Raw genomic sequence first — 18,010 nt, 5'->3', positions numbered from 1 at the left:
CTGGGTGCTCAGTGCTCAGTACTCAGGGTGCTGGGTGCTCAGTGCTCGGGGTGCTGGGTGCTCAGTACTCAGGGTGCTGGGTGCTGAGTGCTCGGGGTGCTGGGTGCTCAGTGCTCAGGGTGCTGGGTGCTTAGTGATCGGGGTGCTGGGTGCTCAGTACTCAGGGTGCTGGGTGCTCAGTACTCAGTGCTCGGGGTCCTGGGTGCTCCGTGCTCGGGGTGCTGGGTGCTCAGTGCTCTGGGTGCTTAGTGCTCAGTACTCAGGGTGCTGGGTGCTCAGTACTCAGGGTGCTCAGTGCTCGGGGTGCTGGGTGCTCAGTACTCAGGGTGCTGGGTGCTCAGTACTCAGGGTGCTGGGTACTCAGTGCTCGGGGTGCTGGGTGCTTAGTACTCAGGGTGCTCAGTGCTCAGTACACAGGGTGCTGGGTGCTCAGTGCTCGGGGTGCTGGGTGCTCAGTGCTCAGTACTCAGGGTGCTGGGTGCTCAGTGCTCGGGGTGCTGGGTGCTCAGTACTCAGCGCGCTGGGTGCTCAGTACTCAGGGTGCTGGGTGCGCAGTGCTCAGAGTGCTGGGTGCTCAGTGCTCAGGGTGCTATGTGCTCAGTGATCGGGGTGCTGGGTGCTCAGTGCTCAGGGTGCTGGCTGCTCAGTGCTCAGGGTGCTGGGTGCTCAGGGCTCAGGGTGCTCGGTGCTCAGTACTCAGTGCTCAGGGTGATGGGTGCTCAGTGCTCGGGGTGCTCGGTGCTCAGTGCTCAGGGTCCTGGGTGCTCAGTACTCAGGGTGCTGGGTGCTTAGTACTCAGGGTGCTCAGTCCTCAGTACACAGGGTGCTGGGTGCTCAGTGCTCGGGGTGCTGGGTGCTCAGTGCTCAGTACTCAGGGTGCTGGGTGCTCAGTGCTCAGGGTGCTGGGTGCTCAGTACTCAGCGTGCTGGGTGCTCAGTGCTCAGGGTGCTGGGTGGTCAGTGCTCAGGGTGCTATGTGCTCAGTGATCGGGGTGCTGGGTGCTCAGTACTCAGGGTGCTCAGTGCTCGGGGAGCTCGGTGCTCAGTTCTCAGGGTGCTCGGTGCTCAGTGTTTGGGGTGCTGGGTGCTCAGTACTCAGGGTGATGCGTGCTCAGTGCTCAGGGTGCTGGGTGCTCAGTGCTCAGGGTGCTGGGTGCTCAGTACTCAGTGCTCAGGATGCTGGGTGCTCAGTGCTCAGGGTGCTGGGTGCTCAGTGCTCAGGGTGCTCAGTGTTCAGTGCTCAGTACTCAGGGTGCTGGGTGCTCAGTACTCAGGGTGCTGGGTGCTCAGTGCTCGGGGTGCTGGGTGCTCAGTACTTAGGGTGCTGGGTGCTCAGTGCTCGGGGTGCTGGGTCCTCAGTACTCAGGGTGCTGGGTGCTCAGTACTCAGGGTGCTGGGTCCTCAGTGCTCAGGGTGCTGGGTGCTCAGTACTCAGTGTGTTCAGTGCTCATGGTGCTGGGTGCTCAGAACTCAGGGTGCTGGGTGCTCAGTACTCAGGGTGCTGGGTGCTCAGTACTCAGGGTGCTTGGTGCTCAGTACTCAGGGTGCTGGGTGCTCCGTGCTCAGGGTGCTCGGTGCTCAGTACTCATGGTGCTGGGTGCTCATTCTCGGGGTGCTGGGTGCTCAGTACTCAGGTTGCTCAGTACTCTGGGTGCTCGGTGCTCAGTACTCATGGTGCTGGGTGCTCAGTACTCAGGGTGCTAGGTGCTCAGTTCTCAGGGTGCTCGGTGCTCAGTGTTTGGGGTGCTGGGTGCTCAGTACTCAGGGTGCTGGGTGCTCAGTGCTTGGGGTGCTCGGTGCTCAGTACTCAGGGTGCTGTGTGCTCAGTACTCGGGGTGCTGCTTGCTCAGTGCTCAGGGTGCTGGGTGCTCAGTGCTCGGGGTGCTGGGTGCTCAGTGCTCAGGGTGCTGGCTGCTCAGTGCTCAGGGTGCTGGGTGCTCAGTACTCAGGGTGCTCGGTGCTCAGTACTCAGGGTGCTCAGTGCTCAGTACTCAGCGTGCTGGGTACTCAGTGCTCAGGGTGCTCGGTGGTCAGTACTCGGGGTGCTGGGAGCTCAGTGCTCGGGGTGCTGGGTGCTCAGTGCTCAGTACTCAGGGTGCTGGGTGCTCAGTGCTCGGGGTGCTGGGTGCTCAGTACTCAGGGTGCTGGGTGCTGAGTGCTCGGGGTGCTGGGTGCTCAGTGCTCAGGGTGCTGGGTGCTTAGTGATCGGGGTGCTGGGTGCTCAGTACTCAGGGTGCTGGGTGCTCAGTACTCAGTGCTCGGGGTCCTGGGTGCTCCGTGCTCGGGGTGCTGGGTGCTCAGTGCTCTGGGTGCTTAGTGCTCAGTACTCAGGGTGCTGGGTGCTCAGTACTCAGGGTGCTCAGTGCTCGGGGTGCTGGGTGCTCAGTACTCAGGGTGCTGGGTGCTCAGTACTCAGGGTGCTGGGTGCTCAGTGCTCAGGGTCCTCGGTGCTCAGTACTTAGGGTGCTCAGTGCTCATTACTCAGCGTGCTTTGTGCTCAGTGCTCAGGGTGCTGGGTGCTCAGTACTCAGTGTGCTGGGTGCTCAGTACTCAGGGTGCTGGGGGCTCAGTACTCAGGGTGCTGGGTGCTCAGTACTCAGGGTGCTGGATGCTCAGTACTCAGGGTGCTGGGTGTTCAGTACTCAGGGTGCTGGGTGCTCAGTGCTCAGGGTGCTGGGTGCTCAGTGCTCAGGGTGCTGGGTGCTCAGTGCTCAGGGTGTTTGGTGCTCAGTGCTCAGGGTGCTGGGTGCTCAGTGCTCAGGGTGCTGGGTTCTCAGTACTCAGGGTGCTGGGTGCTCAGTGCTCAGGGTGCTGGGTGCTCAGTGCTCGGGGTGCTGGGTGCTCAGTACTCAGGGTGCTGGGTGCTCAGTACTCAGGGTGCTGGGTGCTCAGTACTCGGGGTGCTGGGTGCTCAGTGCTCAGCGTGCTGGGTGCTCAGTACTCAGGGTGCTCGGTGCTCAGTGCTTGGGGTGCTGGGTGCTCAGTACTCAGGGTGCTGGGTGCTCAGTGCTCAGGGTGCTGGGTGCTCAGTGCTCAGGGTGCTGGGTGCTCAGTACTCAGTGCTCAGGATGCTGGGTGCTCAGTGCTCGGGCTGCTGGGTGCTCAGTGCTCAGGGTGCTGGGTGCTCAGTACTCAGGGTGCTGGGTTCTCATTACTCAGGGTGCTGGGTGCACAGTGCTAGGGGTGCTGGGTGCTCAGAGCTCGGGGTCTGGGTGCTCAGTACTCAGGGTGCTGGGTGCTCAGTACTCAGGATGCTGGGTGCTCAGTGCTCAGGGTGCTGGGTGCTCAGTGCTCTGGGTGCTGGGTGCTCAGTGCTTAAGGTGCTGGGTGCTCAGTGCTCTGGGTGCAGGGTGCTCAGTGCTCGGGGTGCTCGGTGCTCAGTGCTCAGGGTCCTGGGTGCTCAGTACTCAGGGTGCTGGGTGCTTTGTACTCAGGGTGCTCAGTGCTCAGTACACAGGGTGCTGGGTGCTCAGTGCTCGGGGTGCTGGGTGCTCAGTGCTCAGTACTCAGGGTGCTGGGTGCTCAGTGCTCGGGGTGCTGGGTGCTCAGTACTCAGGGTGCTGGGTGCTCAGTGCTCGGGGTGCTGGGTGCTCAGTGCTCAGGGTGCTGGGTGCTCAGTGATCGGGGTGCTGGGTGCTCAGTACTCAGGGTGCTCAGTGCTCGGGGAGCTCGGTGCTCAGTACTCAGGGTGCTGGGTGCTCAGTACTCAGTGCTCGGGGTCCTGGGTGCTCCGTGCTCGGGGTGCTGGGTGCTCAGTGCTCTGGGTGCTTAGTGCTCAGTACTCAGGGTGCTGGGTGCTCAGTACTCAGGGTGCTCAGTGCTCGGGGTGCTGGGTGCTCAGTACTCAGGGTGCTGGGTGCTCAGTACTCAGGGTGCTGGGTGCTCAGTGCTCAGGGTCCTCGGTGCTCAGTACTAAGGGTGCTCAGTGCTCATTACTCAGCGTGCTTTGTGCTCAGTGCTCAGGGTGCTGGGTGCTCAGTACTCAGTGTGCTGGGTGCTCAGTACTCAGGGTGCTGGGGGCTCAGTACTCAGGGTGCTGGGTGCTCAGTACTCAGGGTGCTGGGTGCTCAGTACTCAGGGTGCTGGGTGCTCAGTACTCAGGGTGCTGGGTGCTCAGTACTCAGGGTGCTGGGTGCTCAGTACTCAGGGTGCTCGGTTCTCAGTACTCAGGGTGCTGGGTGCTCATTCTCGGGGTGCTAGGTGCTCAGTGCTCGGGGTGCTTGGTGCTCAGTACTAAGGGTGCTGGGGGCTCAGTACTCAGGGTGCTGGGTGCTCAGTGCTCAGGGTACTGGGTGCACAGTGCCCAGGGTGCTGGGTGCTCAGTGCTCAGGGTGCTCAGTACTCAGGGTGCTGTGTGTTCAGTGCTCAGGGTACTGGGTGCTCAGTACTCAGGGTGCTTGGTGCTCAGTACTCAGGGTGCTGGGTGCTCAGTACTCGGGGTGCTGGGTGCTCAGTACTCGGGGTGCTGTGTGCACAGTGCTCAGGGTGCTGGGTGCTCAGTGCTTGGGGTGCTGGGTGCTCAGTGCTCAGGCTGCTGGCTGCTCAGTGCTCAGGGTGCTGGGTGCTCAGTACTCAGGGTGCTCAGTGCTCAGTACTCAGCATGCTGGGTGCTCAGTCCTCAGGTTCCTCGGTGCTCTGTACTCAGGGTGCTCAGTGCTCAGTACTCAGCGTGATTTGTGCTCAGTGCTCAGGGTGCTGGGTGCTCAGTACTCAGGGTGCTGGGTGCTCAGTACTCAGGGTGCTGGGTGCTCAGTACTCAGGGTGCTGGGTGCTCAGTGCTCGGGTTGCTCGGTGATCAGTACTAAGAGTGCTGGGTGCTCAGTGCTCAGGGTACTGGGTACTCAGTACTCAGGGAGCTGGGTGCTCAGTGCTCAGGGTGCTGGGTGCTCAGTGCTCAGGGTGCTGGGTGCTCAGTGCTCGGGGTGCTGGGTGCTCAGTGCTCAGGGTGCTGGGTGCTCAGTGCTCAGGGTGCTGGGTGCTCAGTGCTCAGGGTGCTGGGTGCTCAGTGCTCGGGGTGCTGGGTGCTCAGTGCTCGGGGTGCTGGGTGCTCAGTGCTCGGGGTGCTGGGGGCTCAGTACTCAGGGTGCTGGGTGCTCAGTGCTCAGGGTGCTGGGTGCTCAGTACTCAGGGTGCTGGGTGCTCATTACTTAGGGTGATCGGTGCTCAGTACTCAGGTTGCTGAGTGCTCAGGGTGCTGGGTACTCAGTACTCAGGGTGCTGGGTGCTCAGTACTCAGGGTGCTGGGTGCTCAGTTCTCAGGGTGCTGGGTGCTCAGTACTCAGGGTGCTGGGTGCTCAGTACTCAGGGTGCTTGGTGCTCAGTGCTCGGGGTGCTGGGTGCTCAGTGCTCGGGGTGCTGGGGGCTCAGTGCTCGGGGTGCTGGGTGCTCAGTGCTCGGGGCGCTGGGTGCTTTGTGCTCCGGGTGCTCGGAGCTCAGTACTCAGGGTGCTGGGTGCTCAGTCCTCGGGGTGCTCGGTGCTCAGTACTCAGGGTGCTGGGTGCTTAGTGCTCGGGGTGCTGGGTGCTCAGTACTCAGGGTGCTGCGTGCTCAGTACTCAGGGTGCTGGGTGATCTGTACTCAGGGTGCTGGGTGATCTGTACTCGGGTGCTGGGTGCTCAGTGCTCAGGTTGCTGGGTGCTCAGTGCTCGGGGTGCTGGGTGCTCAGTGCTCAGTACTCAGGGTGCTGGGTGCTCAGTGCTCGGGGTGCTGGGTGCTCAGTGCTCAGTACTCAGGGTGCTGGGTGCTCAGTGCTCAGGGTGCTGGGTGCTCAGTGCTCAGGGTGCTTGGTGCTCAGTGCTCAGGGTGCTGGGTACTCAGTGCTCAGGGAGCTGGGTACTCAGTGCTCGGGGTGCTGGGTGCTCAGTACTCAGGGTGCTGGGTGCTCAGTACTCAGGGTGCTCAGTGCTCAGTACTCAGGGTGCTCAGTGCTCAGTACTCAGGGTGCTCAGTGCTCTGTGTGCTGTGTGCTCAGTGCTCGGGGTGCTGGGTGCTCAGTCCTCAGGGTGCTGGGTGCTCAGTGCTCAGGGTGCTCGGTGCTCAGTGCTCAGGGTGCTGGGTGCTCAGTACTCAGGGTGCTGGGTGCTCAGTGCTCGGGGTGCTGGGTGCTCAGTACTCAGGGTGCTGGGTGCTCACTGCTCAGGGTGCTGGGTGCTCAGTGCTCAGGGTGCTCTGTGCTTTGTACTCAGGGTGCTCGGTGCTCGGGGTGCTGGGTGCTCAGTGCTCGGGGTGCTTGGTGCTCAGTGCTCGGGGTGCTGGGTGCTCAGTGCTCGGGGTGCTGGGTGCTCAGTGCTCAGGGTTCTGGGTGCTCAGTGCTCGGGGTGCTGGGTGCTCAGTACTCGGGGTGCTCGGTGCTCAGTACTCAGGTTGCTGGGTGCTCAGTGCTCAGGGTGCTGGGTGCTCAGTACTCAGGGTGCTGGGTGCTCATTACTTAGGGTGCTCGGTGCTCAGTACTCAGGTTGCTGAGTGCTCAGGCTGCTGGGTACTCAGTACTCAGGGTGCTGGGTGCTCAGTACTCAGGGTGCTGGGTGCTCAGTGCTCAGGGTGCTGGGTGCTCAGTACTCAGGGTGCTGGGTGCTCAGTACTCAGGGTGCTGGGTGCTCAGTGCTCGGGGTGCTGGGTGCTCAGTGCTCAGGGTGCTGGGGGCTCATTGCTCGGGGTGCTGGGTGATCAGTGCTCGGGGCGCTGGGTGCTCTGTGCTCGGGGTGCTCGGAGCTCAGTACACAGGGTGCTGGGTGCTCAGTGCTCGGGGTGCTCGGTGCTCAGTACTCAGGGTGCTGGGTGCTTAGTGCTCGGGGTGCTGGGTGCTCAGTACTCAGGGTGCTGCGTGCTCAGTACTCAGGGTGCTGGGTGATCAGTACTCAGGGTGCTGGGTCATCTGTACTCGGGTGCTGGGTGCTCAGTGCTCAGGGTGCTGGGTGCTCAGTGCTCGGGGTGCTGGGTGCTCAGTGCTCAGTACTCAGGGTGCTGGGTGCTCAGTGCTCGGGGTGCTGGGTGCTCAGTGCTCAGTACTCAGGGTGCTGGGTGCTCAGTGCTCAGGGTGCTGGGTGCTCAGTGCTCAGGGTGCTGGGTGCTCAGTGCTCAGGGTGCTGGGTACTCAGTGCTCACGGAGCTGGGTACTCAGTGCTCGGGGTGCTGGGTGCTCAGTACTCAGGGTGCTGGGTGCTCAGTACTCAGGGAGCTCAGTGCTCAGTACTCAGGGTGCTCAGTGCTCAGTACTCAGGGTGCTCAGTGCTCTGTGTGCTGTGTGCTCAGTGCTCGGGGTGCTGGGTGCTCAGTCCTCAGGGTGCTGGGTGCTCAGTGCTCAGGGTGCTCGGTGCTCAGTGCTCAGGGTGCTGGGTGCTCATTACTCAGGGTGCTGGGTGCTCAGTGCTCGGGGTGCTGGGTGCTCAGTACTCAGGGTGCTGGGTGCTCACTGCTCAGGGTGCTGGGTGCTCAGTGCTCAGGGTGCTCGGTGCTTTGTACTCAGGGTGCTCGGTGCTCGGGTTGCTGGGTGCTCAGTTCTCGGGGTGCTGGGTGCTCAGTGCTCGGGGTGCTGGGTGCTCAGTGCTCGGGGTGCTGGGTGCTCAGTGCTCAGGGTTCTGGGTGCTCAGTGCTCGGGGTGCTGGGTGCTCAGTACTCGGGGTGCTCGGTGCTCAGTACTCAGGTTGCTGGGTGCTCAGTGCTCAGGGTGCTGGGTGCTCAGTACTCAGGGTGCTGGGTGCTCGGTGCTCAGTACGCTGGGTGCTCAGTACTCAGGGTGCTGTCTGCTGAGTACTCAGGGTGCTCGGTGCTCAGTAATCAGGGTGCTGGGTGCTCAGTGCTCGGGGTGCTGGGTGCTCATTACTCAGGGTGCTGGGTGCTCAGTACTCAGGGTGCTCAGTGCTCGGGGTGCTGGGTGCTCAGTACTCAGGGTGCTGGGTGCTCAATGCTCGGGGTGCTGGGTGCTCAGTGCTCAGGGTGCTGGGTGCTCAGTGATCGGGGTGCTGGTTGCTCAGTACTCAGGGTGCTCAGTGCTCGGGGAGCTCGGTGCTCAGTACTCAGGGTGCTGGGTGCTCAGTACTCAGTGCTCGGGGTCCTGGGTGCTCCGTGCTCGGGGTGCTGGGTGCTCAGTGCTCTGGGTGCTTAGTGCTCAGTACTAAGGGTGCTGGGTGCTCAGTACTCAGGGTGCTCAGTGCTCGGGGTGCTGGGTGCTCAGTACTCAGGGTGCTGGGTGCTCAGTACTCAGGGTGCTGGGTGCTCATTCTCGGGGTGCTGGGTGCTCAGTGCTCGGGGTGCTGGTTGCTCAGTACTCAGGGTGCTGGGTGCTCAGTACTCAGGCTGCTGGGGGCTCAGTACTCAGGGTGCTGGGTGCTCAGTACTCAGGGTGCTCGGTTCTCAGTACTCAGGGTGCTGGGAGCTCATTCTCGGGGTGCTGGGTGCTCAGTGCTCGGGGTGCTGGGTGCTCAGTACTCATTGTGCTGGGGGCTCAGTACTCAGGGTGGTGGGTGCTCAGTACTCAGGGTGATCTGTTCTCAGTACTCAGGGTGCTGGGTGCTCAGTGCTCGGGGTACTGTGTGCACAGTGCTCAGGGTGCTGGGTGCTCAGTGCTCGGGGTGCTCAGTACTCAGGGTGCTGTGTGTTCAGTGCTCAGGGTACTGGGTGCTCAGTACTCAGGGTGCTTGGTGCTCAGTACTCAGGGTGCTGGTTGCTCGGTACTCGGGGTGCTGGGTGCTCAGTACTCGGGGTGCTGGGTGCACAGTGCTCAGGGTGCTGGCTGCTCAGTGCTCAGGGTGCTGGGTGCTCAGTACTCAGGGTGCTCAGTGCTCAGTACTCAGCGTTCTGGGTGCTCAGTGCTCAGGGTCCTCGGTGCTCAGTACTCAGGGTGCTCAGTGCTCAGTACTCAGCGTGCTTTGTGCTCAGTGCTCAGGGTGCTGGGTGCTCAGTACTAAGGGTGCTGGGTGCTCAGTACTCAGGGTGCTGGGTGCTCAGTACTCAGGGTGCTGGGTGCTCAGTGCTCGGGGTGCTCGGTGATCAGTACTCAGGGTGCTGGGTGCTCAGTGCTCTTGGTGCTGGGTGCTCAGTGCACGGGGTGCTGGGTGCTCAGTGCTCGGGGTGCTGGGTGCTCAGTACTCAGGGTGCTGGGTGCTCAGTACTCAGGGTGTTCGGTGCTCAGTATTCAGGGTGCTCAGTGCTCAGTACTCAGGGTGCTGGGTGCTCAGTGCTCGGGGTGCTGGGTGCTCAGTACTCGGGGTGCTGGGTGCTCAGTACTCAGGGTGCTGGGTACTCAGTGCTCAGGGTGCTGGGTGCTCAGTACTCAGGGTGCTGGGTGCTCAGTACTTAGGGTGCTCGGTGCTCATTACTCAGGGTTCTGGGTGCTCAGTGCTCAGGGTGCTCAGTGCTCAGTACTCAGCATGCTTTGTGCTCAGTGCTCAGGGTGCTGGGTGCTCAGTACTCAGGGTGCTGGGTGCTCAGTACTCACGGTGCTGGGTGCTCAGTGCTCAGGGTGCTGGGTGCTCAGTACTCAGTGCTCAGGATGCTGGGTGCTCAGTGCTCAGGGTGCTCGGTGCTCAGTACTCAGTGCTCAGGGTGATGGGTGCTCAGTGCTCAGGGTGCTCGGTGCTCAGTGCTCAGGGTCCTGGGTGCTCAGTACTCAGGGTGCTGGGTGCTTAGTACTCAGGGTGCTCAGTGCTCAGTACACAGGGTGCTGGGTGCTCAGTGCTCGGGGTGCTGGGTGCTCAGTGCTCAGTACTCAGGGTGCTGGGTGCTCAGTGCTCGGGGTGCTGGGTGCTCAGTACTCAGGGTGCTGGGTGCGCAGTGCTCAGAGTGCTGGGTGCTCAGTGCTCAGGGTGCTATGTGCTCAGTGATCGGGGTGCTGGGTGCTCAGTGCTCAGGGTGCTGGCTGCTCAGTGCTCAGGGTGCTGGGTGCTCAGTGCTCAGGGTGCTCGGTGCTCAGTACTCAGTGCTCAGGGTGATGGGTGCTCAGTGCTCGGGGTGCTCGGTGCTCAGTGCTCAGGGTCCTGGGTGCTCAGGACTCAGGGTGCTGGGTGCTTAGTACTCAGGGTGCTCAGTGCTCAGTACACAGGGTGCTGGGTGCTCAGTGCTCGGGGTGCTGGGTGCTCAGTGCTCAGGGTGCTGGGTGCTCAGTACTCAGCGTGCTGGGTGCTCAGTGCTCAGGGTGCTGGGTGGTCAGTGCTCAGGGTGCTATGTGCTCAGTGATCGGGGTGCTGGGTGCTCAGTACTCAGGGTGCTCAGTGCTCGGGGAGCTCGGTGCTCAGTTCTCAGGGTGCTCGGTGCTCAGTGTTTGGGGTGCTGCGTGCTCAGTACTCAGGGTGATGCGTGCTCAGTGATCGGGGTGCTGGGTGCTCAGTACTCAGGGTGCTCAGTGCTCGGGGAGCTCGGTGCTCAGTTCTCAGGGTGCTCGGTGCTCAGTGTTTGGGGTGCTGGGTGCTCAGTACTCAGGGTGATGTGTTCTCAGTGCTCAGGGTGCTCGGTCCTCAGTACTCAGGTTGCTGAGTGCTCAGGGTGCTGGGTACTCAGTACTCAGGGTGCTGGGTGCTCAGTACTCAGGGTGCTGGGTGCTCAGTGCTCAGCGTGCTGGGTGCTCAGTACTCAGGGTGCTGGGTGCTCAGTGCTCGGGGTGCTGGGTCCTCAGTGCTCGGGGTGCTGGGGGCTCAGTGCTCGGGGTGCTGGGTGCTCAGTGCTCGGGGCGCTGGGTGCTCTGTGCTCGGGGTACTCGGAGCTCAGTACTCAGGGTGCTGGGTGCTCAGTGCTCGGGGTGATGGGTGCTCAGTGCTCAGTACTCAGGGTGCTGGGTGCTCAGTGCTCAGGGTGCTGGGTGCTCAGTGCTCAGGGTGCTGGGTGCTCAGTGCTCAGGGTGCTGGGTACTCAGTGCTCAGGGAGCTGGGTACTCAGTGCTCGGGGTGCTGGTTGCTCAGTACTCAGGTTGCTGGGTGCTCAGTACTCAGGGTGCTCAGTGCTCAGTACTCAGGGTGCTCAGTGCTCAGTACTCAGGGTGCTCAGTGCTCAGTGTGCTGTGTGCTCAGTGCTCGGGGTGCTGGGTGCTCAGTCCTCAGGGTGCTGGGTGGTCAGTGCTCAGGGTGCTCGGTGCTCAGTGCTCAGGGTGCTGGGTGCTCAGTACTCAGGGTGCTGGGTGCTCAGTGCTCGGGGTGCTGGGTGCTCAGTACTCATTGTGCTGGGTGCTCACTGCTCAGGGTGCTGGGTGCTCAGTGCTCAGGGTGCTCGGTGCTTTGTACTCAGGGTGCTCGGTGCTCGGGGTGCTGGGTGCTCAGTGCTCGGGGTGCTGGGTGCTCAGTGCTCGGGGTGCTGGGTGCTCAGTGCTCGGGGTGCTGGGTGCTCAGTGCTCAGGGTGCTGGGTGCTCAGTGCTCGGGGTGCTGGGTGCTCAGTGCTCGGGGTGCTCGGTGCTCAGTACTCAGGTTGATGGGTGCTCAGTGCTCAGGGTGCTGGGTGCTCAGTACTCAGGGTGCTGGGTGCTCGGTGCTCAGTACCCTGGGTGCTCAGTACTCAGGGTGCTGGCTGCTGAGTACTCAGGGTGCTCGGTGCTCAGTACTCAGGGTGCTGGGTGCTCAGTGCTCGGGGTGCTGGGTGCTCATTACTCAGGGTGCTGGGTGCTCAGTACTCAGGGTGCTCAGTGCTCGGGGTGCTGGGTGCTCAGTACTCAGGGTGCTGGGTGCTCAGTGCTCGGGGTGCTGGGTGCTCAGTGCTCAGGGTGCTGGGTGCTCAGTGATCGGGGTGCTGGGTGCTCATTACTCAGGGTGCTCAGTGCTTGGGGAGCTCGGTGCTCAGTACTCAGGGTGCTGGGTGCTCAGTACTCAGTGCTCGGGGTCCTGGGTGCTCCGTGCTTGGGGTGCTGGGTGCTAAGTGCTCTGGGTGCTTAGTGCTCAGTACTCAGGGTGCTGGGTGCTCAGTACTCAGGGTGCTCAGTGCTCGGGGTGCTGGGTGCTCAGTACTCAGGGTGCTGGGTGCTCAGTGCTCAGGGTCCTCGGTGCTCAGTACTCAGGGTGCTCAGTGCTCATTACTCAGCGTGCTTTGTGCTCAGTGCTCAGGGTGCTGGGTGCTCAGTACTCAGTGTGCTGGGTGCTCAGTACTCAGGGTGCTGGGGGCTCAGTACTCAGGGTGCTGGGTGCTCAGTACTCAGGGTGCTGGGTGCTCAGTACTCAGGGTGCTGGGTGCTCAGTACTCAGGGTGCTGGGGGCTCAGTACTCAGGGTGCTGGGTGCTCTTTACTCAGGGTGCTCGGTTCTCAGAACTCAGGGTGCTGGGTGCTCAGTGCTCGGGGTGCTTGGTGCTCAGTACTAAGGGTGCTGGGGGCTCAGTACTCAGGGTGCTGGGTGCTCAGTACTCACGGTGATCTGTTCTCAGTACTCAGGGTGCTGGGTGCTCAGTGCTCGGGGTGCTGGGTGCTCAGTACTCAGGGTGCTGGGTGCTCAGTACTCAGGGTGCTGGGTGCTCAGTGCTCAGGGTGCTGGGTGCTCAGTGCTCGGGGTGCTGGGGGCTCAGTGCTCGCGGTGCTGGGTGCTCAGTGCTCAGGGTGCTGGGTGCTCAGTACTCAGGGTGCTGGGTGCTCAGTACTCAGGGTGCTGGGTGCTCAGTGCTCGGGGTGCTGGGTGCTCAGTGCTCGGGGTGCTGGGGGCTCAGTGCTCGCGGTGCTGGGTGCTCAGTGCTCGGGGCGCTGGGTGCTCTGTGCTCGGGGTGCTCAGAGCTCAGTACTCAGGGTGCTGGGTGCTCAGTGCTCGGGGTGCTCGGTGCTCAGTACTTAGGGTGCTCTGTGCTTAGTGCTCGGGGTGCTCGGTGCTCAGTAAGTTGGGTGCTCACTACTCAGGGTGCTGGGTGCTCAGTGCTCAGGGTGCTGGGTGCTCAGTGCTCAGTACTCAGGGTGCTGGGTGCTCAGTGCTCGGGGTGCTGGGTTCTCAGTGCTCAGTACTCAGGGTGCTGGGTGCTCAGTGCTCAGGGTGCTGGGTGCTCAGTGCTCAGGGTGCTGGGTACTCAGTGCTCAGGGAGCTGGGTACTCAGTGCTCGGGGTGCTGGGTGCTCAGTACTCAGGGTGCTGGGTGCTCAGTACTCAGGGTGCTGGGTGATCAGTACTCGGGTGCTGGGTGCTCAGTGCTCAGGGTGCTGGGTGCTCAGTGCTCGGGGTGCTGGGTTCTCATTGCTCAGTACTCAGGGTGCTGGGTGCTCAGTGCTCGGGGTGCTGGGTGCTCAGTGCTCAGTACTCAGGGTGCTGGGTGCTCAGTGCTCAGGGTGCTGGGTGCTCAGTACTCAGGGTGCTCAGTGCTCAGTGTGCTGTGTGCTCAGTGCTCGGGGTGCTGGGTGCTCAGTCCTCAGGGTGCTGGGTGCTCAGTGATCAGGGTGCTCGGTGCTCAGTGCTCAGGGTGCTGGGTGCTCAGTACTCAGGGTGCTGGGTGCTCAGTGCTCGGGGTGCTGGGTGCTCAGTACTCAGGGTGCTGGGTGCTCACTGCTCAGGGTGCTGGGTGCTCAGTGCTCAGGGTGCTCGGTGCTTTGTACTCAGGGTACTCGGTGCTCGGGGTGCTGGGTGCTCAGTGCTCGGGGTGCTGTGTGCTCAGTGCTCGGGGTGCTGGGTGCTCAGTGCTCGGGGTGCTGGGTGCTCAGTGCTCGGGGTGCTGGGTGCTCAGTACTCGGGGTGCTCGGTGCTCAGTACTCGGGTTGCTGGGTGCTCAGTGCTCAGGGTGCTGGGTGCTCAGTACTCAGGGTCCTGGGTGCTCGGTGCTCAGTACGCTGGGTGCTCAGTACTCAGGGTGCTGGCTGCTGAGTACTCAGGGTGCTCGGTGCTCAGTACTCAGGGTGCTGGGTGCTCAGTGCTCGCGGTGCTGGGTGCTCATTACTCAGGGTGCTGGGTGCTCAGTACACAGGGTGCTCAGTGCTCGGGGTGCTGGGTGCTCAGTACTCAGGGTGCTGGGTGCTCAGTGCTCGGGGTGCTGGGTGCTCAGTGCTCGCGGTGCTGGGTGCTCATTACTCAGGGTGCTGGGTGCTCAGTGATCGGGGTGCTGGGTGCTCAGTACTCAGGGTGCTCAGTGCTCGGGGAGCTCGGTGCTCAGTACTCAGGGTGCTGGGTGCTCAGTACTCAGTGCTCGGGGTGCTGGGTGCTCCGTGCTCGGGGTGCTGGGTGCTCAGTGCTCTGGGTGCTTAGTGCTCAGTACTAAGGGTGCTGGGTGCTCAGTACTCAGGGTGCTCAGTGCTCGGGGTGCTGTGTGCTCAGTACTCAGGGTGCTGGGTGCTCATTCTCGGGGTGCTGGGTGCTCAGTGCTCGGGGTGCTGGGTGCTCAGTACTCAGGGTGCTGGGTGCTCAGTGCTCGGGGTGCTTGGTGCTCAGTACTAAGGGTGCTGGGGGCTCAGTACTCAGGGTGCTGGGTGCTCAGTACTCAGGGTGATCTGTTCTCAGTACTCAGGGTGCTGGGTGCTCAGTGCTCGGGGTGCTGGGTGCACAGTGCCCAGGGTGCTGGGTGCTCAGTGCTCAGCGTGCTCAGTACTCAGGGTGCTGTGTGTTCAGTGCTCAGGGTGCTGGGTGCTCAGTGATCGGGGTGCTGGGTGCTCAGTACTCAGGGTGCTCAGTGCTCGGGGAGCTCGGTGCTCAGTACTCAGGGTGCTGGGTGCTCAGTACTCAGTGCTCGGGGTCCTGGGTGCTCCGTGCTCGGGTTGCTGGGTGCTCAGTCCTCTGGGTGCTTAGTGCTCAGTACTCAGGGTGCTGGGTGCTCAGTACTCAGGGTGCTCAGTGCTCGGGGTGCTGGGTGCTCAGTACTCAGGGTGCTGGGTGCTCAGTACTCAGGGTGCTGGGTGCTCAGTGCTCAGGGTCCTCGGTGCTCAGTACTCAGGGTGCTCAGTGCTCATTACTCAGCGTGCTTTTTGTTCAGTGCTCAGGGTGCTGGGTGCTCAGTACTCAGTGTGCTTGGTGCTCAGTACTCAGGGTGCTGGGGGCTCAGTACTCAGGGTGCTGGGTGCTCAGTACTCAGGGTGCTGGGTGCTCAGTACTCAGGGTGCTGGGTGCTCAGTACTCAGGGTGCTGGGGGCTCAGTACTCAGGGTGCTGGGTGCTCAGTACTCAGGGTGCTCGGTTCTCAGTACTCAGGGTGCTGGGTGCTCAGTGCTCGGGGTGCTTGGTGCTCAGTACTAAGGGGGCTGGGGGCTCAGTACTCAGGGTGCTGGGTGCTCAGTACTCAGGGTGATCTGTTCTCAGTACTCAGTTTGCTGGGTGCTCAGTGCTCGGGGTGCTGTGTGCACAGTGCCCAGGGTGCTGGGTGCTCAGTGCTCAGCGTGCTCAGTACTCAGGGTGCTGTGTGTTCAGTGCTCAGGGTACTGGGTGCTCAGTACTCAGGGTGCTTGGTGCTCAGTACTCAGGGTGCTGGGTGCTCAGTACTCGGGGTGCTGGGTGCTCAGTACTCGGGGTGCTGGGTGCACAGTGCTCAGGGTGCTGGGTGCTCAGTGCTCGGGGTGCTGGGTGCTCAGCGCTCAGGCTGCTGGCTGCTCAGTGCTCTGGGTGCTGGGTGCTCAGTACTCAGGGTGCTCAGTGCTCAGTACTCAGCGTGCTGGGTGCTCAGTCCTCAGGGTCCTCGGTGCTCAGTACTCAGGGTGCTCAGTGCTCAGTACTCAGCGTGCTTTGTGCTCAGTGCTCAGGGTGCTGGGTGCTCAGTACTCAGGGTGCTGGGTGCTCAGTACTCAGGGTACTGGGTGCTCAGTACTCAGGGTGCTGGGTGCTCAGTGCTCGGGGTGCTCGGTGATCAGTACTAAGAGTGCTGGGTGCTCAGTGCTCAGGGTACTGGGTACTCAGTACTCAGGGTGCTGGGTGCTCAGTGCTCAGGGTGCTGGGTGCTCAGTGCCCAGGGTGCTGGGTGCTCAGTGCTCGGGGTGCTGGGTGCTCAGTGCTCAGTGCTCAGGGTGCTGGGTGCTCAGTGCTCAGGGTGCTGGGTGCTCAGTGCTAGGGGTGCTGGGTGCTCAGTGCTCGGGGTGCTGGGTGCTCAGTGCTCGGGGTGCTGGGTGCTCAGTACTCAGGGTGCTGGGTGCTCAGTACTCAGTGTGTTCGGTGCTCAGTACTCAGGGTGCTCAGTTCTCAGTACTCAGGGTGCTGGGTGCTCAGTGCTCGGGGTGCTGGGTGCTCAGTACTCGGGGTACTGTGTGCTCAGTACTCAGGGTGCTGGGTGCTCAGTGCTCAGGGTGCTGGGTGCTCAGTACTCAGTGTGCTGGGTGCTCAGTACTTAGGGGGCTCGGTCCTCAGTACTCAGGTTGCTGAGTGCTCAGGGTGCTTGGTACTCAGTACTCAGGGTGCTGGGTGCTCAGTACTCAGGGTGCTGGGTGCTCAGTGCTCAGGGTGCTGGGTGCTCAGTACTCAGGGTGCTGGGTGCTCAGTACTCAGGGTGCTGGGTGCTCAGTGCTCGGGGTGCTGGGTGCTCAGTGCTCGGGGTGCTGGGGGCTCAGTGCTCGGGGTGCTGGGTGCTCAGTGCTCGGGGCGCTGGGTGCTCTGTGCTCGGGGTGCTCGGAGCTCAGTACTCAGGGTGCTGGGTGCTCAGTCCTCGGGGTGCTCGGTGCTCAGTACTCAGGGTGCTGGGTGCTTAGTGCTCGGGGTGCTCGGTGCTCAGTAAGTTGGGTGCTCACTACTCAGGGTGCTGGGTGCTCAGTGCTCAGGGTGCTGGGTGCTCAGTGCTCAGGATGCTGGGTGCTCTGTGCTCAGGGTGCTGGGTGCTCAGTACTCAGGGTGCTGGGTGCACAGTGCTCGGGGTGCAGGTTGCTCAGTGCTCAGGGTGCTGGGTGCTCAGTGCTCAGGGTGTTGGGTGCTCAGTACTCGGGGTGCTGGGTGCTCAGTACTCAGGGTGCTGCGTGCTCAGTACTCAGGGTGCTGGGTGATCAGTACTCGGGTGCTGGGTGCTCAGTGCTCAGGGTGCTGGGTGCTCAGTGCTCGGGGTGAAGGGTGCTCAGTACTCAGGGTGCTGCGTGCTCAGTACTCAGGGGGCTGGGTGATCAGTACTCGGGTGCTGGGTGCTCAGTGCTCAGGGTGCTGGGTGCTCAGTGCTCGGGGTGCTGGGTGCTCATTGCTCAGTACTCAGGGTGCTGGGTGCTCAGTGCTCGGGGTGCTGGGTGCTCAGTGCTCAGTACTCAGGGTGCTGGGTGCTCAGTGCTCAGGGTGCTGGGTACTCAGTGCTCAGGGTGCTGGGTGCTCAGTGCTCAGGGTGCTGGGTGCTCAGTGCTCAGGGTGCTGGGTACTCAGTGCTCAGGGTGCTCGGTGGTCAGTACTCGGGGTGCTGGGAGCTCAGTGCTCGGGGTGCTGGGTGCTCAGTGCTCAGTACTCAGGGTGCTGGGTGCTCAGTGCTCGGGGTGCTGGGTGCTCAGTACTCAGGGTGCTGGGTGCTGAGTGCTCGGGGTGCTGGGTGCTCAGTGCTCATGGTGCTGGGTGCTCAGTGATCGGGGTGCTGGGTGCTCAGTACTCAGGGTGCTCAGTGCTCGGGGAGCTCGGTGCTCAGTACTCAGGGTGCTGGGTGCTCAGTACTCAGTGCTCGGGGTCCTGGGTGCTCCGTGCTCGGGGTGCTGGGTGCTCAGTGCTCTGGGTGCTTAGTGCTCAGTACTCAGGGTGCTGGGTGCTCAGTACTCAGGGTGCTCAGTGCTCGGGGTGCTGGGTGCTCAGTACTCAGGGTGCTGGGTGCTCAGTACTCAGGGTGCTGGGTGCTCAGTGCTCAGGGTCCTCGGTGCTCAGTACTCAGGGTGCTCAGTGCTCATTACTCAGCGTGCTTTGTGTTCAGTGCTCAGGGTGCTGGGTGCTCAGTACTCAGTGTGCTGGGTGCTCAGTACTCAGGGTGCTGGGGGCTCAGTACTCAGGGTGCTGGGTGCTCAGTACTCAGGGTGCTGGGTGCTCAGTACTCAGGGTGCTGGGTGCTCAGTACTCAGGGTGCTTGGGGCTCAGTACTCAGGGTGCTGGGTGCTCAGTCCTCGGGGTGCTCGGTGCTCAGTACTCAGGGTGCTGGGTGCTTTGTGCTCGGGGTGCTCGGTGCTCAGTAAGTTGGGTGCTCACTACTCAGGGTGCTGGGTGCTCAGTGC

This window comes from Microtus oregoni, unplaced genomic scaffold (assembly GCF_018167655.1).
Source record: "Microtus oregoni isolate MIOR12 unplaced genomic scaffold, Mior012 000051F_ref0000332, whole genome shotgun sequence".
Classification (NCBI taxonomy): Eukaryota; Metazoa; Chordata; class Mammalia; order Rodentia; family Cricetidae; genus Microtus; species Microtus oregoni.
The sequence above is the reverse complement of the archived record's forward strand: the minus strand, read 5'-3'. Positions refer to the sequence as shown.